The sequence below is a fragment of the Orcinus orca genome, chromosome 5 (genome assembly GCF_937001465.1).
Source record: "Orcinus orca chromosome 5, mOrcOrc1.1, whole genome shotgun sequence".
In the NCBI taxonomy this organism is placed as follows: domain Eukaryota; kingdom Metazoa; phylum Chordata; class Mammalia; order Artiodactyla; family Delphinidae; genus Orcinus; species Orcinus orca.
The window spans coordinates 18,911,923-18,935,234 of record NC_064563.1 but is presented as its reverse complement, the minus strand read 5'-3'; the positions used below and the strand labels follow the sequence as shown (position 1 = coordinate 18,935,234).

The 23,312-nt window shown below is 42.2% G+C and overlaps 1 protein-coding gene across 2 annotated transcripts in view; it reads left to right on the top strand.

The window, feature by feature from the left end:
* Positions 1-23,312, top strand: part of MED12L (mediator complex subunit 12L) — a 329,841-nt gene that overhangs the window by 168,808 nt on the left and 137,721 nt on the right. The gene's annotated exons all lie outside the window — the stretch shown is intronic.

The following is a 23,312-nucleotide window of genomic DNA, read 5'->3' as shown; positions in this document are numbered from 1 at the left end:
TCCAAGCCTCAATTAAATGGGAAAGAGTATTTTTACTCTTCTCAGTCCTATGTTTTCTTAGTAAAATCTCAAGGAAATAGCTCGAAATGCTCTGTTTTAAGATGCATGGGGTAGTAGACTTTATCTGAATAGCAGGAATACTTCTCTTTATTTTTTGAGTTGACGTGTTTTCCAGATGAAATATTAGTAAAACGTTTTTAAAAGTCATCTAAATCCTATAAAATAATGTGAATGTTTTAGGTTATAGAAAATATGTCCCCTGAGAGTAATGTTTTTAACATTTATTACTCACTTTAAAGTAAGTTTTCAGTAGAACTGCTGTGAATCACTGACTGTTTTTATGGAGCCTAATTCATTAAAGAGAATTCAGTCTACACTAATGACATTGTAATTGTTCTAATGTATACACAAAGAAGAAGAAAATATTGTGAGCAAAGTGTTCGACTTTTTTTTTTTTTTTTTTGATGCTGGCTTAAAGCTGTTATTTGTGCAGAAATAGAAACTTTGGATTATCCCTGTCCTAGTCAAAAGCTTATCATAAGGCAAGGCTATTATTATAACAGTTCTAAACAGATGCTTCCGGTTTGCTCCTTTGGGTCACATTCATGACTTTATTCTTGAACATCTATCCAAGATGTTCCTGAGGCTGAGCACGTGCCCCTCCAACAGGCTTTAAAAATACATTTCTCTTAACCTGTGGGGCATTTATAAATGAATCAGCAGTGTTTACAGAGCACCTGTTCTCTGCAGAGATCTATTACCAGATGAAGTGGAGGAGTTGAAGAAGCAATTCAGGATGGATCATACACCTCAGTGTAAAACTTGAAACCGTAAAGCTAACAGAGGAAAATAGAATGTGTTCCCAATGCTGGACAGGCAAGGATTTCTTAGGATATAAAAAGCACTAAACCATAAAATAAAAAATTAATAAATTGGACTTTATCAAAATTTAAAACTTTCGGGCTTCCCTGGTGGCGCAGTGGTTGAGAGTCCGCCTACTGATGCAGGGGACACGGGTTCGTGCCCCAGTCCGGGAAGATCCCACATGCCGCGGAGCGGCTGGGCCCGTGAGCCATGGCCGCTGAGCCTGAACGTCCGGAGCCTGCGCTCCGCAACGGGAGAGGCCACAACAGTGAGAGGCCCGCGTACCGCAAAAAAAAAAAAAAAAAAAAAAAATTAAAACTTTCATTTTTCTTTGGACACTATTAAGAAAATGAAAGGCAAGCCATAGATTGGGAGGAAATATTCACAGTTTATAACTCTGTTAAAGGATTCAGGCTATCTAAAGAACTCTCATAAGTCTGTAATAAAAAAGACAAAGGACTCAAAAAAAAGACCAAAAGACTTAAATGAACAAATCACATACGAAGATGTTTGACCAAGGAACAAATGAAAAGATGCTTCCCATCATTGGTCAACAGGCAAATGCAAATTAAAATGATGAGATACTACTTCATACCCATTAGAATGGCAGAAAAATAAAACAAATACCAGAAAGCTGATGATGTCAACTGTCGACAAGGAAATGGAGCAATAAATAGTTTCATGCATTTTTGATTCGAGTGTAAACTACAAAATACACTTTGGAAAACAGTTTGGTAACCTTTTATCAAGTTAAACATATAACTACCTATGAGCTAGTAATTTAACTCCTAGGTGTTTACCTAAGAGAAGTGAAAACATACATCCACGAAAAGACTTTTACTGGAACGTTCATAGCAGCTCTATTCATAATAGCCCCAAATTGGGAATGACCCAAATGTTTGTTGACAGATTAAAATAAGTAAACAAATCGTGTTACACTTATAGAATACCATTTAGGGATCAAAAGGAATCATACCTGCCAATAACATGGATAAATCTCAAACCAGTATGTTGAGCCAAAGCAGTCAGACACAGTGGGGTATGCACTGTGTGAATCTGTTTAAATGCAGTTCTACTGCAGGTAAAACTAAGCTCTGGGGACAGAAATCAGGAATGTGGACACCTGTGACTGGAAAGGAGCACAAGGGAACTTTTGTGATGGAAAATACTGTATTGTAGTAATTGGGGTGGTGATTCCGCGGTGTCAAACTCACTGAATTTACATTTAAAATGTTTTCCATTCTATTGCATGCAGTTTATACCCCAGCCCAAATTCAGTGGGGGAAAAAGTCAAAGCTGTAAAACTTGCTCTTGGAGCAGTACGCATATTGAGCAGACATCATGCATGTTGTAAACCACATGTAAATGGTACATAGGATGTTAGAACGATGGCAGAGATGGCAGGAAGTATGTACCCCGTGAACGCTGAGAAAAAAGCATGTCAGATGGGAAACGTTCTCTGGGCAAGAGATGGTTTGTGTTGTGTTCTGAAGACAGAAATGGATAAATGTTAGAGATTAGGATTGGAGAGAAAATACTCCAAACAGGGTCAGGGTCTCAGGCCAAGGGGTCAAGATAAGAATAAAAGAAGACATGTTTTGAGGTCAATAAGCATGTTAACTGAAGTTGTTTCCCTATTCAGTTTATCATTTCCCAGCCCTCTATAGCTGTATCACTTTCCTCTTTCAAGACTTGGCCTAATTCTGTTCCTTCTGTCCACTAGATGCTCCAGCACACGGTGTTCTTTCCTATTTCTCAGCTCCTATTTTAACTCCACAGCATAGCGCTTAAATTTTCCCAGGTTATACCCTACACGTTGAGCGTGTATTTTCTCAGAACATGTTTTCTGGGGGAAGGTGGTTTGTCCTTCACTGCTCCAAGTGAAATGCTGAGTCCATCATCAAATGCCAGTTAAGGTTCTTTGGATGGAGGTTTGATAGATGTGCAGGAGAGGACACCTGTTGGAATGTAGGTTTACTACATTAAGTGTATGCTGTAGGTTTTTACATATAAGAGTGTTAATAGCTGTAATTTTTTGACTGTCGACTGTGTACCAGGCATTATGATAACTATCACGATAGTTCTTCCTAGGTAGGTATTTTTATTCTGTCTTTACAGATGAGTAAGCTGCGCAGGCAGAGGTTAAATGACACACTGGAGTTCGAATATATCTCTTTGGCTTCCACCATTCTTGTAGTCATCAAACCACTGTATTTGTGTTCCTGAGAAATAAGGTGATGACAGTGATGACAACAGTAAACATTGCTTGTACTCTTATGTCACGCCAGTCACTCTTTGGGCACTGTATACATATTAATTCATTTAACTTCCATGACAAGTGAGGGAAATTATTCATAGGGTCATTAAGTAACTTTATCAGGGTCATGTCAGAGTAAGCAGTGTGGAGTCAAGATTTGAACCAGTGGGCTTCCCTGGTGGCGCAGTGGTTGAGAGTCCGCCTGCCGATGCAGGGGACAAGGGTTCGTGCCCTGGTCTGGGAAGATCCCACATGCCGCGGAGCGGCTGGGCCCGTGAGCCATGGCCGCTGAGCCTGCGCGTCCGGAGCCTGTGCTCCGCAACGGGAGAGGCCACGACAGTGAGAGGCCCGTGTACCGCCAAAAAAAAAAAAAAAAAAAAAAAGATTTGAACTAGTCTGATCCCAGAATACACGGTCTTTGCTCTTGATTATCGTGCTCTGCTACTTGGCTTTGCGAGCATGAGGACTGGCGTCTCCCTTAGCGAGAACAAGGCACGCACTTCTCCTGAGGTGGGGTAGGGATAGGAATGGATTTATTAGATAAAAACTAGTGAGGCAGGATGTTCTTTCCATGACATATTTAGTTTGTTAAAATAAGGTGCTCCTTATTGCCAACCATCCATGAGAAGTTGTGGAGAAATTTTACTGTGTCTTTTTTTTTTTTTTGCGGTACGCGGGCCTCTCACTGTCGTGGCCTCTCCCGTTGCGGAGCACAGGCTCCGGACGCGCAGGCTCAGTGGCCATGGCTCACGGGCCCAGCTGCTCCGCGGCATGTGGGATCCTCCCGGACCGGGGCACGAACCCGTGCCCCCTACATCGTCAGGCGGACTCTCAACCACTGCGCCACCAGGGAAGCCCTACTGTGTCTTTTCCTTACTCGGCTAAGACAGGTTCCATTCTTTGAGGGCTTAAGAGTCTAGGTCTGGGTTTGCTTTTGTGGTAAACTCTTGTGGCTGCTCAAGTCTTTAAAAATTCTCATACTACTTGAACTAAACTAAGAAACTGGACGTGACTGGCAATGTGCTACAATTATAATTTACGAGGGACAATTAGTTCCAGAACTGTCATCAGCGGAGCCATACCCAAGAAGAAGAATCTCGCCACAACACCAAAAGATTAGGCAATAAAGGTGCATTGTAAGTTACGGTCATGTATTTAAAGGAAGTATTTATCCTTTTCTAAAAGTGATTCCTACTTAGTCTTGTTTCTTGGTTAACCGGCTACCTGCCTGAGTGGCCCTGGCGACAAGGACTACTGATTTCACGTTCTTCATAGGCTCAGGGATACAGAGGCAGCTAATCTTACATTTTAGGTTTTCTTTTCATCTCAGAGCATATTCTTTCCCTTCCTTTTTTCACTTCTATAAAGATGGTGCTTGCAGAGATATTTATAGTAGGGAAGGAAGCGGTGAGATCCTTGTGCAGAAACATAGTTGGCAGTTTCAGGGGCCAGGAAAGAGAGAATATGAAACACTACGGGCCACCTCCTAGGATATTTAATTGAGTTTAGTATTGTTTCCCATATTCCATTTTCATCACAGTGCGTTCAGGGCTATCAGCTCCTACCAGGGTTAGGTCTGAGATTTGGATCAAGTCAGTACATGTTGGTTGGCTTCTGATGAGATTAGGATCCCTTCCAAACCTCTCTAAAGAAAATAAAAATGTAACCTAATAAGTTAAAATAGGCCCAGAGATTGTTGTCATACTGAAGAAGTACCACTTCCTAGAGGAGAAAGATTGCCGATGGAAAGGTTGTCTTTGTCCTATTAGAACGTAAGCTCCCTGAGGCGAGGGACTCTTGGAAGCAGAGTATCTCCAGTATCTAGAATCGTGGCTGCCACACAGTAAGGAATCAGTGTTTGTTGAATGAATGAATGACTGAAATAGCTCTAGAATGAGAAGTAGATTTTGCTTATCCTCTGCAGCAGGATGGTAACATTCATTAGATGAAGCCTCCTGTGAGCTCATTTACCAGCCTTTGACCTTAGGGCTGGAAGTGCCTGTAAGCAGCAGGTGGGCCCTGCTTTCCAGCCAGGTATCTCCCCCACAATAAAAGAAAGGTTAACACACTTCAGGTCGGCTTGGTGTAAATTGTACCTATCGTCCAATCACGTGATAAAAGTAAGTGTGTGATCCTAGAAGACTGAGAATCAGACTCTTTTTCCCAGTGTTCACACCAAAGTGTACAGTCTCCTTTGGGCCAAGTCTGAGAAGCCAAATAGCTGATCTTTCTCTTTTTTTCTTTGAGATTTTAGCCTCAATAGCAGATGTTACATAATTGAACAGAAGCCACCGATCCCTCTCTGACTTTTATCTGAAAGATAAAGGGTCAGAACATGATATCTGAGGCCTTTGATGCTTTTCAGAAACAGCAGATGGAAGACTTCAGTGGAGAATAAAAAGCCAGCAATTTAATTTAGGCTGAGTGAAGACAAAAGATTTCAAAGGAATGGAAAATGTATCAGATCCAAAAGCATATGAGCAATATTTCACTTTGCCTTTAAAAGAACAGGTGGCTTGAGAAACTTTGTGGCAAACTTGGTTTTTCTGTGAATTAATATTTCCAAGTTATTACCACAAAAATAAGACGAGTAGTAAATTTCCTCCTAAGTTTGTACTTTTCTCGGTTGCTAGTTGGGAAAAGAAAACTCCCTGTAGAGGAACCAAAAGATTTAATAAAAAGGATTTTAAAGACCTGATGGAGGAGACTTGATCCCACATGCTAGAAATTTAAACCAGACTTTATATAGTTTGATGGTGAGTACTTTTTTGGTAAAGATAGGATACTTCTTCTGAAATGGATTTCTGTAGCCATGATCCCTAGACTTTTAGGAGGCAGTGCATCTTTCAGCATTCAGGGCAGCGATGGGTTTAGTACCAGGATGTAGTAGCAGACATGCACTTAATTTGAAATCCCAAGCAGTAAACAGAATCCAACCAATGAAACCCCTTTGTAGCATCCGATCTGAAGGGTAAGGATGACCATGTAATTTATTGTCCAAACCAGGACACTTCTGAGGTAGAAAGGGGGAACCATTTACCATTATGCCAGAAAGCGGGTGAAAACTAGAGTTGTCTCAGGACTTAGTGACACTTTACCCAATGGAGTTGAAACTTGAACGTGCAACACAATTACCTGGAAGCCTATTAAAACACAGACAGCTGGGCTCCACTCCCACAGTTTCATGTTCGGTAAGTTTGGGATCAAAAATTTGCATGTCTGACAAGTTCGCTGGTGATGCTGGTGCAGCAGCCTGTCTGGGGACTGCACTTTGAGAACTACCGCTCTGCCTAGACAGGCGTGGCACTCTTATGCCGAGGATGTAATTTTCAGTTGAAAGAAACTCTCCTTAGTGTTCAGTCCTCCTCCGCTAGACAGCCCTCTGCAAATGAGGATACCCATGAAGGAGACGGCAGAAAAAACTTGCGTTGGCCTCAACCTGTGTCTCTGTGGACTGGTGTATTCTTGGCATTCCAGAGACAGCTCCCTGGTACCAACCTAACCTTCAAAGAAATGTTGAAACCAAATGGAAGAAACATGACTTCTGGTTTCTTACCATACAGACTTTGGCTTGGGGAAGCCTCAGCACCTAAATTCACTCTAGGGACATTTTATAGAATGAACATTGTTATGGGCAACAGTGCTCCTCCGCCCTTTTCTTTTGCATCTGAAAAAGCAAGGTGGCTCACCAGCGGCTCTGCTGGAGCCATCTGAGAAAATGTGGCCGGGGTTCTTGCTCTTGGTGCAACTGTTCAAACTGGCACAGTTTGACCCGGAAACACAGCTTCACCGTGTGCCGCCGGTGTGGGCCGTCAGTACTCCGCAGGCTTTGTCACATCGGACTAAGTGAACTTGCTAGAATTGCGTCATGCAGGACTCCTGCCTAACTGCAGAAACAATGCTAGCTCTTCGTACGTTGGAAGAAAAAAACCCCAAACCTCCGATATTTCTCAGTTCAGCAGTTGACTTCAGAAACATCATAGATCTAATGGGAAATATCTGTTTGTTTCCCTTTCTTTTTAAATCAAAACTAATGGGGGGTGCTTTTGCTTTTTAAGCATTTATTCATTATTTTGCCCTCTCGTTAACTGACTTAGACTGAATGAGAAACACATGGATAGATTTATTAGTCAGGCAGATGTGAATGTGGGATTCACCGTAGATCAGTGGTTTTTAAAGGGTGGACCCCCAGATCAGCAGCATTACTATCACCTGGGACTTTGTTAGAAATGCAGATTCTCTGGCCCCAACTTACTGAATCAGAAACTTTGGGGAGTAGGGCCCAGGGATAAGCGTTTCAACAAGCCCCCCAGGTAATTCTGATGTGTAGCAAAGTTTGACAGGCACTGTTGTAAACGGCTTTATGTTATATCTTATCTGTCTGTTTTGGTCTACAGGGGTATTGAAATGTCTAAATTATGCTTTCCAGTGGTCTGATATGTAATTTCATACACATCTGCTTCGATTAAATGAGTCTTTGTAATAATAGTGAAAGCAATGATGATGTTAGCCAACATTTACTGAACACTTTCTACATTCCTATGTTAAAGATTTTACAAATAATATCTAATTTAATCTCACAGTAGTCTTGTGCTAATATCATCACTGTTTTACAAATAGGGGAATGGGACTCAGGAGCTTGGTAGACAGGCCTCTTAGAGGGTGGTTTCTTAGTATTTTGCTGCCTGGTGTACCCATTAGCGGTTTTAATGTGTCTCCCCCCCACCCCCCCACCCCACCCCCAAATTCTGATTTTGAGAGACCGTCTTTTTCTACTCCTGTCTCCTTCCCCCTTTTGTATCCTGTTTAAATATGTCAAGGATAATTATAATTTTATGTTTTTAGAGTAATTTTTCCCCCAGTATATGTGTGTGACACTAGATTGAACATTCTTCGCACCAGGGAATTAGAAATACTCTCCTACAAATGCATGATTGAGGATGAAAGTAGTTGAAGAGGACTGAAGGACATGCCCATTGGCGATTGGTGGGACAGTGTGGCAGGGCCGGGAGGGGTGTAGCAGTGGGAAGGCTGGGCTGACTGAAGCCCTGTGGGGTGCAGGTACCTTCCTTGTGCCCAGGGGCTCAGGCTCACTGTGATATCAGCTGGGTAACCTTGGTCAGGGTGGTTACCTCCTGTCTGCCTACTTCCTCAAGTGTGAAATGGGCACTTTCACATCTCAGCAAACAGTAGTTTTTTTCCCCACGCCCTGCCCACTCTCCCTTCCTGGGTCTTCACGCTTTGAGTATCTTGGTGTCCCCTCATTTCTTCCTTACTAAGCTGTAACAGACACGACAATCTACAGTTGATGTGTATTATTACCAGTGTGTAATGTGTATAGATGTGCATACTTTTATGTGTGTATTTATAGATTTTATTGAAGTCTAAAATTTATTTGTTATGTTCACAGATCATAAAAGGTTATTTTGATATTTTAGAATGAGTACATTGTTTTATTTATTTATTTTTTTAAACTTATCTAGGTTTTTTTTTTAGTGCCAAAGCTGTTTCAAGTCTGTACGTTTTAGGAAGATAGAGTATTTTCTGTTTTACCAGTGTGACCTTTGGTTCACTTTCCCCATAGAATTAGGCATCCTTGCTTGAAAAAAAAATTTGATTGGTTCACTGTGCTGACAGTGTGGATCTGCGCTAATTCCCCTGTGTGTCCTGTAAATTTATAATGTTTAAAGTATTTAAAATAATTTAGCTGGTTAGTCCTAGACCATAATAAGTTAACATGTGAACTTAAAGTTTTGCTATGCACAGGATAGATGTTTGTGATTCACTTTCAAGGTAAATACTTTACTAGGTATTAATAGGGTTAATTTATCCCAATAACAACAAAGACAAAAGCTTTTATCTATATAAGTATATGTACAAATAGATACTAACTGTATATCTATGCCTACGTGAACTGGCCAACCAAAACATCCTCACACTGACTTACAGGTATTATTATCATAATTGAGTTTGCAGTTTTTAGAGGCAATTTTGATATATATCTACAAGCTTTTGAAATGTTTGTCCTGGGTGAATACCTTTTAAGCATTTTCTCTGATTTCGCCTCATCACAGATGTATTTTGACAGCCACAGTCGGAAATCCTAAATAATCATCAGTGATAAAATTTCAGATTTGGATCCCCAAACCAGCACGAGCAAATATATTACTATATCAACCAATTATAGTTCTCAAACCCAAAGGAACTTACTGAGAATGGGGACAGTGCAGTGGTACTCGGCACCACTGCCGCCTAGCCCAGAATTCTCCTCTTCCATTCTCATGCCCCCTTCACGCACCCTGATGTTCTTTCATGGAAAAGCTGTTTCCTTACCTGTTTGTAGCCCTTCATCTGTGAGTCAAACAGCATTCATTTCAGAACATGTCTCAGTGGACGCTCCAGGCTAAGACTGTTCTACGCAGAGTTCTCACTCGTCTTCAGGAACAGATGAAAATCAGGAACTTGACAGAAACCATGAGATAGTAGGTCAGCTGTCACTCTGCTGAATTGGTCAGTTAGAACTCACTCAAGGTCGGGAAATGGAAACAAGGAGGAAGAGAGATGTTTGGATCTCCGTGCGTGTCGGGCTGGCCTCTGTGCTAGTTCCTTTCCTTCAGCGATCCCTAAAAAAGCGTGGTCCTTTTTTTTTTTTTTTTTCTTCTTGAACTTTTATCTACTTTTTTTTTTTTTTCTCCCCGACGTCGCCACGTCATCTGGCAAATGAACAGCCGGGCAACAACCTCAGCAGGTTTTCTTTGTAAACTTCGCCATTGCCAAATTCAACATGTGGTAAAAGGTGGAGAGCTGGTGGGGTCACTGAGGTAGGAAGACATGGCTACCACACCCTCCTAAGAGGAAGCTCTCATGGGGGAGGCAAAAACTGCCCTCTACCCTTCTAGGTTCCTGGGGCTGGCCTCAGAATTACGTTGACATGAGACCGACTAAAAAGTCTAATAACATGTGTACATGGGAGAGACCCAGGAAAACTGAGTAACTCACCAAAATGGCAGAAGCCACCACCTCAAACTCCATCTTAAACCAAAGACAAGAGAAGATGTTGAGGTTAGTGGTCTGGGAATTCAAAGCGGGGGAAGGCAATTCACAGGAAGATGAAAGAAGAGCCAGTGTTTGGTAAACAAACGTTTGCTGTACCCTGTGCAGAGACAGTGGGACCCCGAGAGGCATTTTAACAAACAAATTCTGCTAGGTTCCTCCCTGTCTACACACCTAATTCATATTATACTGTAGGTATCTGTCGTGGTAGCTCCCTCCCTGGAACAGGTCCTCTACCTAAATTCTTTTAGGCAGTAAGGGGGGTAGGTCAAAGGTTCCTGAGTCTTTGGTGCCTGGATTGTTTCCAGCTCAAAATAATTAGCAGGCCTAAGAGATTTTGTGGGGGGGGGGGCAGGTTTTGCTCCCCGTTCCTTGTCAGCGGCCACATGGTGTAACAAACAGGTGGTGAGCGGGGCTCCCCCAAAATGTGGAATTAGTATTTGAGTAAAGAAGCACTCTGGCATCCATGACCCCATCTGTTAGATAAGAGGTGCTGTTATTGTTATTTTTTTCCCCACATTAATTTTTTCCATATTTAAGCATTACTGACAAATCTTGGGTTGGCCAAAAAGTTCGTTTCGGTTTTTCTGTAAGATGTTATGGAAGAACCCAAATGAACTCTTTGGGCAGCCCAACAGGTCCCGAGTAGGACTTCAGATAAACTCATCATGCGTTAATCTTTTGCTAAGTGTGTGCTGCTAATGTTACTGTTTTGAAAGTGAGAGGCAGGAAATCTCTGTATTTTGGGTTTCTTTCAGGTTGTATAATATAATTTGTAATGTTCCAAGGAGCGCTCCAGTGTCATTCCCACTGAAAAATCGTGTGCAGTTAGAGATGGAAGTACTCAGATTTGGGCTGCAAATCCCTCATCAGAGTGTGTGACGCAGAACCAGATAAGAAATTCTGCCCTGGAAGCTCTTTATTAGGCTGCTGCATTGCAGGTGTGTTCTCTCAGGTGGTTCCACGGCCGAATTGTGGGCTCACAGTTTAACGTGTCAAGTTCAATTTGACTTAAAAACATAACGTACATTTGCAGTCACAATAGTCAGTAGTACTTATTTCTGTGCTTATGATATGCCAGGTGCTGTTCTAGGTACTTTACGTGCACCTACTGTGTAATGGGCTGTGTTCCAGGCACTGGGGATGAAGTAGTGACTAAATCAGACCCAGGTCCCTTCCCTCATGAAGCATATTTGCTTATTTTGAGTCTTACATACAAACCCAGTAGTCACTACTGATCCTTAATAGACTCGGCGGAGGCCCCAAGGGACGCAGGGCTGGTTTAGGGAAGCTTCCCACTTGGCTGTGCCTGGGTGCAGCCATTCTCCCTCCCTCCCCGGTGCCCATAGAGTCCTGGCTGCTGCTTTGACCCCTGGGGCTCAGAGCACCCGTTTGCCTACAGAGGCTTGCCAGCTTCCGCTTGCAAGGAGATCTGGTGGGCAAATACATGTAAGGACAAAGAGACATAAGGACGATTACCAGGGCACATTGCAGAGTCCTTCAGATGTAAACATTATGCTGACGAAATGGATGACTTAGCACTAGCAGTCTCTGAACTGCGGCTCTCAAGACTTCCCTGACTTATTGCAGGAGGCTCTGTTTATTCTGACGGTCTCAGAAACACCCATTATTTGTCCCCATGCTCTCTTGTGTTTCTTGCCTTCTCCACGGGGTGCCCCATGTTTGTATGCAGCATGACTCAGGTGGAAATTACCATTAAATTAAATTCACTGGATCTGCTTGTTTTCCTCTTGATACCAGGAGTTGCAAAGTCCAAGGCCAAAGGGAGAGCCCTACAGGTGGTCACCTGATGACAGGTAGTCCAGATAAGTGAAGCAGACCAGGTGTAAGACCCTTGGGGACTGAGGAATGGTGGAGAAGTGGAGAGCTCATGGGCCACCCAGGGGTGGGGGTGGGGCAGCTGCTCAGCTAGACCTTGTCAGGGTCCAATGTTGCCTCCTCTGTGGGTGGGCCAGTGTTGTCAGAACCTCAAGTGGTGATTGCCCTGTTTTAAACACTTTTTTGTGTTTCTGTGTTTTAACTCGTTGGGTTCTCACAACAGCTCCATGAGCTGGGTGGGTTCCACCTCTTCCTTAATAGATGAGGAAACTGAGGCACAGAGATGTCCCACAGCCCCTAGAGTTGGGATTTGGACCGTGGCAGAGCCGCTCCTGGAGCTTGTGCTCTCAACTGCACTTTTATGTCTCTTCTGGTTTCACGTGCCGTCTAAGTCAGACACTTTTCAAATTGTGTAGGCCTGACGTCTTGTGGGCCGAAACGGAACCTGACTGACTGACTGGCCCGTGGGAAGCCGGATCGTGGCCTCTGCTTCATAGCAGTTGTATCGGCAGGTCGCCGGGGGACTCAGATGAACACTTGTCTGCGAGGACTGGATCGAAGCACAGATACACATCCTTCCCCACACTTGACTGAGGGGCGCTTTCTTTGTATTAGATCCTGTCACAGCCAGTTTACACAGGAACCATGTGAGGGACAGCTGTTTATATTTTTACAGATGAGAGAGTAGAACTTGAGAGAATGTAACGAAGTTGCTCAGGCGGGGAGGTAGCTGGGCTGGACTTTGCAGCCAGAGTTTAGATTCAGAGTTTAGGATTCCTTCCCCAGTTCAGCGGCTCTTTTCTGCAGCCACGTGAACAGTGAACGCTGGTTCATTAATTCATCAAGCATCTGAGAGCCGGCTCCTCTAGGCAGGACAGGCCTTGTTGGGAGCACAGGAAAAGTGTATTTTCTCATCAGGAAATGCTGGTTGTACGCAGGTGTGACATTTTTTAATCTGAGGTAAAGAGAGTGATGGCAGCAAACAAGTGGTGAGGGTAATCATGACGATAGATACCAAGGCGAGTGGTAGAGTTAGTGGTTAAGGCTGTGCTTGCCTTGGAACTGGGGAAGATGAAAACATAAGGGTCCAGGAGGAACTTGGTGAGTTGTCTGTTCATCTTGTCTTCTCAGGATTGCATGTTTCAAGACAGAGTGTCTGCCTTAGGAGAGTTTTTGGCTATAGGAGCTTACTGCCAGCAGGGCAAGGGCACGTCCTGTGGTTTCTCTTCACATGTTTGGGAGGCTTTTAAGAAAAGCCTGGGGCTACCACCTCTTCACCCCTGGGCCCCTGGGCGGTCCTCCTTGCCCTCTGCTCACCTGGGGACTCTGAAGCAGTTCTGACTCTTTTAAAGTCGTTGTTTATGTACTTGACTGGTCATTGACACCAGCCGGGGAGCTTTAATGATGCAGATTCCAAGACCCTACTTCAAATGAACCAATCAGAATCCTTGTTTCTGGCTCAGAATTCTCTATTTCCAAAAGTGTCTGGGTAAGTCAGAAATGTGGCCACGTGTGAGCCTCCCTGCCTTGCTGTTTCGGAGCCTCTGATCTTACAGCCCTTGGAGGAACTTTCATCCTCCAGGCAGATGTCCTGCCTCCTGTTTTGTCTAGCTCCCTCCAGCTGCCTGGCCCTCATCAGTTACCGCCATAGCTTTGGACGCCCGTGCAGACCCTGTGCCCTGAGAGCAGAAATTATGATGATCAGAGGACTAGTTGGGTGGTATTAGTGAGAGGAGAGATTCATAGGGAGACCTTGAGACAGAGACTAGGGCTAGAACATCCACAGATTAGGTGAAACCCAAGGAGGAAGTAAGAATATCATCAGGGGCTTATGTAGCAAAAACAAGAATGTCTGACTTCTCCCGGGGCCTTGGGTTTTATATTGCAGCCTGTCTTCTGTGATCATTTTTCCCCTGTTGGGTGTCAGTGAATGATACAGATCTGCCCTTACGCTGTCTGTTGTTACTCCTTCCTTGTAGCCGGGAGGTTTTAGGAGTGGGGTCTTCCCTTCTTTATGCACCTCACTCGCCCTGTCACCCAGATTTTGAAAACTGGCCTCAGGTGTCCCAGAGTGTGGAGCTTGTGGAAACCTGGGCATATTTGTGAAAGACTTAGACATATTTCAATGCAGGATGTAAAATTTTTTGTATTTCCTTGAGATTTATGCTGGGCATTTTGTGCATATGCCTAAATGTAAAGATTAGCTTGTATACATTTTTTCTCTATTAGAAATGGAAATAAGTATCTTATTAATGTTTGCAAAAATATTTTATCTTGACAAGCTTGATCCTATTTTGTGTATTTTAAAAACTAGGTATTTTGTTCTGATGATTAACGACGCAAATAACGTGGCTTTATTCAACACTAGACACCAGTTTCAATACAAAATAAATAAAATAATAACGATGATGGTAATAATAATAGTAGTAGTAGTAATAATAATATGTAGAGGGCATATTTCCTGCTTCCAGGATTCCAAAAAGGAAAAAAGACAACATAATCGATGTTTTGTTTTCCTTTTGTCTCTGATGCTTTGATTTATGCCGAATAGTTCTATGTTCCCTCAATTTATTTCCATTTCCCTTTGTGGAACCCTAGGATTAAAATACCACGGGGCTTCATCCTGATTGATCTCAGAACCCTCCACATAACCGGGTATGACCACCACCCCCAGCCCACCCCATATGCTCACACATGCACACATTTCCTTTCCCCAGCATTGTTTCCAGGTGGGACTCTGCCTTGTCAGTTACGAGACTGGTTATATATAAACATCTCTTGTGTATTTGTGTACAAATAGAGTGAGTCTAATATGGGGAATCCTCCAAGGTCTGTTATCGTTTCCAGTCAGTTTCCATCCAGCCTGGCAACGACTGCCTTAAAAGGTGGTTTACTTACTTCTATAAATGTCTTATTTTGTTCCTTACTCCAAAATCTTTTCTTTAGGTACAAAAACAACTTTATTGTTACTGCCTTATCCCCAATTTTTCCCACTTGCTTCACTGGACGGTTAGCCACACTAGAGCAATTTGCCTTTTCCCACTTGCTGTCTTGGGGACTTACTCATGTTAGCCCTATATAATTATGCCATTTTTTCTGCAAAGCTTTGTAGTATCCCATAATTTATTTAGTCAGTCCCTATTGATGGACATTTAGATAGATACGGACATTTTCAATGAATCTGTTTTAACTGCAGGAGCTCTTTACTGGGTTACATTGTTTTTAAAAAGTTAAAATAAAGCTTTGCTGACAAGTGATTTAGAGTGGGGTGTGTGTGTGTGTGTGTGTGTGTGTGTGTGTGTGTGTGTGGAGAGGGGGTTATGTTTGCAGACAGGATTCCACTGGACATTGAGAGATATACTCAATCCTCTGAGTATGTCAGAGGATTTTAGTACAAGGCTCAATAGAAACATTATAGGAAAGTGCAGAGAAATTTAAAGGACATGAATTTAGGGAAGTCCAGTGGTTAGGACTCGACGCTTCCACTGATGAGGCCCAGAGTTCAATCCTCATGGCCAGAAAAAAAAAAAAGAAGAAGAAAGGAAGTGAGTTTGGAAGTTGCCCTTGAAAAGGATCTGTGAAGGAGCTGGTGTCTGAAATGATGGCTCTTTTATGCCTAGAATAGGGTGAAAGTCAATCTGGGAGGAAAAGAACGGTGTAAGCTAAGGCATCAGGGAAGGAAAGTCAGCCGAGGCGGGTGGGGCATAACGTGAGGATATCTTGATTGTCACGGTGAGGCGTTCATAATTCACTGTACCGTGACGCTTTCGAGCTTTGTGATACAATAATTGAAGACGTGCTTTTAAAAAGTGTGATCTGGTAGAAAAACATGGAATGCAGACGTGCCTTTGTGTGTTTCTCTATGTGAGGCATCAAATCCTGCCAAAGTCAGTGCGTTGACTTAGGGTAGTGGAAGGGCGTGGCAGAAAGTATGTCTAGAACATAATTAGTCACTGTACTGGAAAACAGTGCTTTTTGGTTTGTTTTAACCTCTTGAAATGAGCGACAGGCATGGAAATTCGTTGGCAGTTGTGTGCTTACCTTTATCTGAGCGTTATTGGAGAAACAAATGTCTGGTACGATAGCTCCACCTTCTGGAAGGTTGGCACCAGTAACAGTTCATAAAAAGAGTTGATATGTGCAATATTTACATATTTTGTGGACGGCTAACAAAAACCTCACTTTGAAATAGGCACTGACGTTGAGTCATGAGTTGAATACCTAGTCTCAATTAGTCGAATTGTTCAAACAGGTTTTCTGTGTTGCTAATATTAGATTGGGTTTAACCTTAAGAATCAGAAAGAATGAATTTCAGTTGATGATATTAGCAAAGAGTCAAAATTGAGAACTCAGAGTCACAAAAACAAAATCTCAGTGCATGTAGTTCCTCTTCTGTGTATGGATTTTTGGAAAGGTGCTCATAAAGCCAGAGGGCATTTTCTTTTACCCCTCAGAGTCTCCAAAATGTATCCTTTCTCATTATTTCCATACTGCTCTTAAGACTCAGTTCACCTGTCACTATCCCTGGGCGTGTCCCTGATACCTTGGCATTGTTCATATACTTCCCACATGGCCTGTGTTTTTATATCAATCTCAGCTGGAGTGGGCAGTGGCTGCCTTGGTTGGCTTGTTTTGGTCTCACCAGTGCCCGCTCCTATAGCAGGCTCTCAGAAATGTTTGTTGAGTGAATGTGTGTTACCAAAACACACAGGGGAGAGACAGGGAATATCCCGCAACTGTATGCTCTGGTCCTGTAGGTAAAGATAAGAGAGACGATGGAATTAATCTGAAAACAAGGACTGTGGATATTTTTAAATACTGTTAACCCAGTGGCATCAAATCATCTACTCATTTGTATCTGCCCACTTTTGAGTTCCTTCCGTAGGTTTCTGGACCCCCGACCTGCATAATGAGTCATCCTAGGATGGGTCCCTTAGAGGATTGCACGCTGCTTTATAAGACGGTTTATTTACTTGGCACTCTGACGGCTCAGCTTTTTTAGTAAGCCGTTAGAACAAGTTAGGAAAATGAGCCTCAGAAGTCACTGAGAGAAGCTTCGGCTGGAAGGAGACTCAGAGAGAATGAATACTTCATTTTTATTATGTCGATGAAAATAATAAACAATCTGTAATAGGAATAGAAAAATGTTTGATTTGAGCCAAACTGAGGACTAAAGCCCAGGAGACAGCCTCTCAGATACTTGAGGAACTGCTCTGGAGAAACATGGTTTTCAGCACAGTTTTATGTCTTCTCAGAACAGAGCACATAAAACAAGTCAGGGATACATTCCTTCATGGTTTCCAAAAAAAGATCGGCACGTACACAGTGAGTCAGTGTGGCCTTGGCCCCTGGGACGGGCGTCTGTCTTGTCATGGGAGGAGGACCAACACTGGCACCCCAGGAAGGGAAGAATTTAATCCCTATTTTTAACAAGGGCCTTTACTTCTGGTCTGTGCACACTTTTCTTTAATAATTAAAGCAGATGTACAGTTTATGTTCGATAGGCCACAAACAGGCTGTTCTGTTAGCACGAAATTCAAGTCAACTCACGTATAGGGCGGAATGACTTCCCCGTGCCTCGATATCAGTTAGATAAACCTTTTATCAGTTAGATAAACTTCCCCGGAGTTGTTCCGACAAATAGATGTCGCCTGTTTGGGCTGCGTGATGTGTGAAGAGCAGGCGCTAGCATGTTGAGGGGAAGGTTTTGTGGTGGGGAGACTTCAGCGAACTTGCCTGAGGTTAACTGAATGCTGTGGGTGAGCTCATGCAGGTTTCTGTCGTTGTTGTCACCACCCCCCCAAGACTAAGCACCCCTGAAATTTGTAGACTCAGTCTTCTCCTCTGTCCAGCAAACTGCTGCTAGCTAAAGCACACTTGTGTGTGCTTCTGCTTTGTGCGAGTGTTGTGTGGTCCTCTTTGGCAATTTAGTTTCCTTGGCAGTGTGACCGAGACATTTTTCTGTGGTTTTAGGCCATTAATGCTGTAGAGAGCTACGTACCTGTCTAGTTCCTATTTGGAGCACAGCAGTGATTCTTAGGCTGTTCTGCATGGACCAGTTGGCGTCATCAGAATGTAGAATCAGTGAGGCCAAGTTTCTGTGTTTAGTCCTCAGGTGAGCTGTTCAGGGAGCAGCGGTGCGTGTTGCCCTTGTCTTATTCCCAGGGATCACGGGGTGGGTTGAATGAGGACGTGTGGTTCCACTTGTGTGACTCCATCATGACCGGAAGGCTCGTTCGGATCCCATGTTCTACTCCTCCTTCGGGAGCCTGGCAGGCTTCCTGTAGGGGGTGTTTATCTAACCCGAGTTGTAGTTCGTTGGTGACATCAGTGCCCTCAGTGGCCCAGCCTCCTGACCAGCCTGTTTGTTTAGTTGTCTCCACAGAGGCCTGTGTGTTGGAAGGACAAATGCAGCCTCCCTCTCTAAAATCCTGTTGAAGTCACACCAATCATAAATTTCGTACTTAGTCGTTAATAGTGGGACAAAAGATTTGTGATGGTTTTGCTGTAGAGGAGAGAGAGAATTTAAACTAGAATTTAGCTTATGTGTTCCTTCAGGAAGCCAAGGCAAATAAAAATACTCAACTTGGGTGAGCTGGGTTCTTTCCTGTGGCGTTGAACAGAGCCGCTAGCAGCGACCACTAACCTAGAAACCGTTATCCACCCACCCAGGAAACCTCCGTTAGAGATTTTTGTTGAATACCTGCTCATCCAGCATCCAGGGCTTCCCAGTTTGTGTTAGTAAACTGGATGGAAGAAGCTTCCCTGTGGGGCCTCTCGCTGATGAAATGGCTGGATTCCCTGAGCCCTTTTTCCTTGTCCTAAGCTGCTTGTTTAACTGGGTAACGCAATCCTAACGTGGACGCGAATTTTCAGATGCGCTATGCCCACGGGTTTGCCCGCACTCTCTCAGTTTACACCCGTGCCAGCTCAGTACGTGACACTTGCACTCTCAAGAGTTACCTAGGTTTTGATCCTGAACTATATGCTCATCTGAATTATAAGGGAATAAAATGATCAAATACGTGTGATTGGTAGGCTTAACTTAACGTTCTCTTAACAGTGAGTATAATCTTTCATATTTAGTAAAGAAATTATTGAGGCTTTGCTTAAGGGTGCTTCTCAACTTCAACCCCAGCTTTATCTGCAGTGGTGAAATAGTTTGTGCTCCTAGCATTCGGTAACATAAATAATTGGCAAGGCTTTTGGTCATGTCATTAGTACCTTGAGGCGTGCGTTTCATTTCAGTACTGAGCCGTGGTTAAAGCCAGAACTTCTGGAGCCAGGTGGCTTGAGTCTGGATCCCAGCAACGGCTTTTCTGACCTGCGTGACCTTGAGAACGTTAGGGTAATACTGGTGCTTCCTCAGGGGTTTATCAAGGGCATGAAGGTAGTTGATGCAGGTCAGGTGCTGAGAACGATGCCTGCTGTGTAGGGAGTGCCCAATAAAAGTTAGCTATTTTTATTTCATTAGAAAATAACCATTGAGTGTTAAAAGTGCTAGGCGAGAAGAGTATGTGAGGGCCTGGGACGGAAGGGAGAACCTGAGGCCGCTAGCAGCAGTGCCGGCAGTTTAGAATCGTGGTGCAGTTGGTTCGTTTTCTCCTCTCAGCTGGGTGTACGGTGGGAGGTGGGAGCCAGGTGTGCTGTGCTCCCAGGTCCTTGCTGGTCCATGAGACGACACAGCCTCCCCCGGCCAGAGGCAAGCCTGATGCAGGGCCAGGCCGGGTGGAGGCCTAGCTTGCCCACTCTATCTGAGGGCAAATCTGCAAGATTTGGTGCAGGGCTGCTAATAGGGGTGAGGGCAAGAGGGGTCATAGGATGACTCAGAATTTCCAGTTCAGGTGCCTGGGTGGATGGTGATGCTGTTAATCAAGTTCAAGGGTTAAGGAGCCCCCTTGGATGAGGTAGAGAAAGCGATGCAGTCCATATTTTTATGGTCCCACAATACCAGGCAAAGTGAGGTCTGTGTGTGCAGATAGGTTATATTATGTGTGGCTTTCATATCACTGTACTAAAAATAGGTTGAAATATATCCCACAGAAAGAGTGCATTGGGTTTGATGGGGTTGAGAAGCCCTGATCTAGATGATTCCAAATTTATATCATGTAAGTGTTCTGCCCAGTGTTCACGTCCTTATATATTTATTCATTTTTCCATTGTGTTTAATGGTGGCATTTCTCTAGCTGCATAAAACAGCACATAAAAATCTAAAGACACTGGTGATATGGTTCAGGCTTTTTGAGGAAACACAGAGATATTTATTTTTGATACTTGACCGATGGCTTCACTGTTACTGAACGTATTTTGGTTTGGGCTAGTAGTAACAAGCATGGGATGGGATGTTTAAGGTCTGTTTCTAAGGACTATTTGAAAACTATCATAGGTTAAGGAACTGAGTCATGTTTGTTATACTAAATCTATTAGCCCTCGTTATACATGCTGTGTGTTTATATGTGCGTCCAGATAAACATGTCTAGAGTGTTGTTGGAAAGTCTTGTTTATAACATTTAAACCTAAACTTAGACTTGCAAGCTTTGGGCGGTCTGGTGACTAATTCTAGCTTCTTGTTCATAAGCTAGGCTGATTTAATCAGATGTGTGGCTCATTTCTGAGAACTGCTGCAACCAGTGGATATTCTCTGGCATTATTCAAAGAGAAATTGGCCACTTTATCAAGAACGCTTGCCAATGAAGCTGTTTGAAAGAAAGGAATTTCCAGTTTAGTTCCATATCTTGCGTTTTCAAATGAGGAGGAGAAAAGATAGGTGGTCTGATAGCCACATTACACCATTATAAAAATCATTTTAGATGATTTCTTGTTATTGTAGCTTATAAGAAAAACTTTAGAATATTCAAAATAAAAGTTGCCATTTGAATCCCATGCATTTCTTGATACGTTAAAAATTTTAACACTGACAATCTTATTCCTCCTTCTTCAACTCTAATAAATAAACTCTAATAAATCATTTTATATTTAATTAAAATTTTTTTGTATGTCAAGGAAGAGCAGCCAGTATTTGTTCCATTTTCCCTGTGAAATCCATGTATGTTGCAGCCTTTTTAGTTTTTTTAACATCTGTAAGATAATTTCTTATAGGTATCAATTATTTTTTTAAACATTTCCAGCATACATTTGTCTGGGCAGCTTCAGGACTGTTTTTGGTGTACATTAGCATTAGAGATGACTGAAGGGATACTCGGGGGAGGAGGGAAGGGTTAGGCCATGTTATTGTGTAGTCAGTCGCAAGCAGTAAATAGGACAGGAGTCGTTTTCTTCAGGTGTTTCATGAATTTTACCACTAGATGGTGATAGAGGGCTGGAGACGGGAGCTAAGTCAGCATCTACCAGATGTTTATGTTGAAATTTGAAAATGTTTGATCTTAAGAAATATTTACTTTTATAATTTACTTAGGTATAGCCAAAGATTATTGTAAATATAATGTTAGACATTTTTTTTTACATGGTATGTGCCTAGTAAGTATTTATTGATTTGATAGCTGTCTTCTTGCGGTGTTCTGTCTGGGAGAAAACTCTCTCTTTATGAGATTTAAGTGACCCCCAAGCTTTGTTTTGCCCTTGTTGGTTTTTTGTTTACTTTTTTCACATATATCACACTTCTCCAAAATGATCATAAAATTTGTGGTTTAGGTTGTACTGTATGCACAATTTTGGCTTAGCTGTTTACCTAAATTTATGGATTTTCCTTGTTACCATTCCCTTGAAGCTTTAGTTGAGAAAAAAATTATGATATACTGTTTGGAAATGAGAAGAAAATGGTATGAACGGTATAATGAATATAACAGTTAGTAATCCACTGAAGATTTTCTATTAGTCAGTTTCTCTGCATGTAAGTTTTATAAGTAATAGAAAAATTTCTTTTTGAAAGTATCTGAATATGTTTCTCATTTGCATAAAATAAAGACTAACTTTGTTATTTATTGCTGCCTTAAGAGGGTCCTGAAACATTGACTATAATCCAAAGGCTCCATGTAAGAGATTTTAGATTTCAAGTTTAAGGTTGTTTCCAAATTATCAATTAATTAAAAACCAGTCAAATAGAATGCTTATTTTCTTCAGTATTAATGCAGTAGTTTGTATTAACTTATGACACCAGCACAATATTTTATGCTATTCCTGTTGATATTATGTTAGTTATATAAATGATTCATTCTTGGTTGGCCTGGATAAGTAATTTTTGTGACCACAGTGTGAGCGTTGGTGTAAAAAACAAGCAGTATGATTCTGATGTTTTGGTAATATAGCTTTAAAAAGATAGGGATAATCCTTTCTATTTTTTTCCTAAGTCAGTGTTTTAAGATGTCCCATTGATCTAATCATGTAATTTCAGAGAATAAATCCACCCTTACATAAAATGTACCCACTAACTCTACAGCAATCCAATTTTAGAAACATGCAAGTGGGATTGAAATATTTTAAGGACCTCTTAGACTGAGGCCTGAATTTTAGAGGATTAAATGAAGTCTGGGGTTTGGTAAATTTCAGAGCACCAAATGGAGCCATTGATGCTATTAAAGATGGTAGGTTCTTAGTTTTTAAGTTCTGAGGTGAACATGCCTTTAACAGAATATACACACACACACACACACACACACACACACACACACACACAGGGAAGTGGGTAGTATCACTTTTGAGTGGGATATTTGACTTCTTTTTTGCTCACTTTAGCTTTTTAGAATTTCGCAGGCAGATCGTTTACAAGAGTCTAAATAAAATATCACACTGTTTTGCATGTGTATGTCTGCTTTGTCTCCGTTAACCGGTAATGTTCCCTTTTCCTCAGCAAACATGCCTTCGCTCCTGTTCTTTTAATGCTCCCCTGGTTTCTTGTTGAGTGTTAGGTACAAAGCAGGCATCTAGTCAGTGGTCAAGCAGCTGAAGACTTTGAAAAAGAATGAAGGCTCAAAGGTTTATATCGAAGCAGAAACTATTCTAAGATAGTTCTTTTTTGACTTGATTTATTGAGCTCTGTTCTTCACCTGAAGGTGTTACTTTTAAACTAATGATATCCCTATTAATGATGGGATACAGCTCAAAAGGAAGACTATTTTAAAACTCTAGTTTTTCTAAAATAAGGACTATTAAGTGGCTTTTGAATAAACTATATATACTTGATTATTAACCAAGCCTTCACATTCTCTTCTCTACCCTTAGTACAGGAGGATTCAAATGCAGCATAGGGTATAAGAATGTCAAACATAAGTTCAGAGTGTTTTATCCAAAATCTACTTGTCTTAATACTCTTTTTTTTTTTTTTGGTCACACTTTTTTTTTT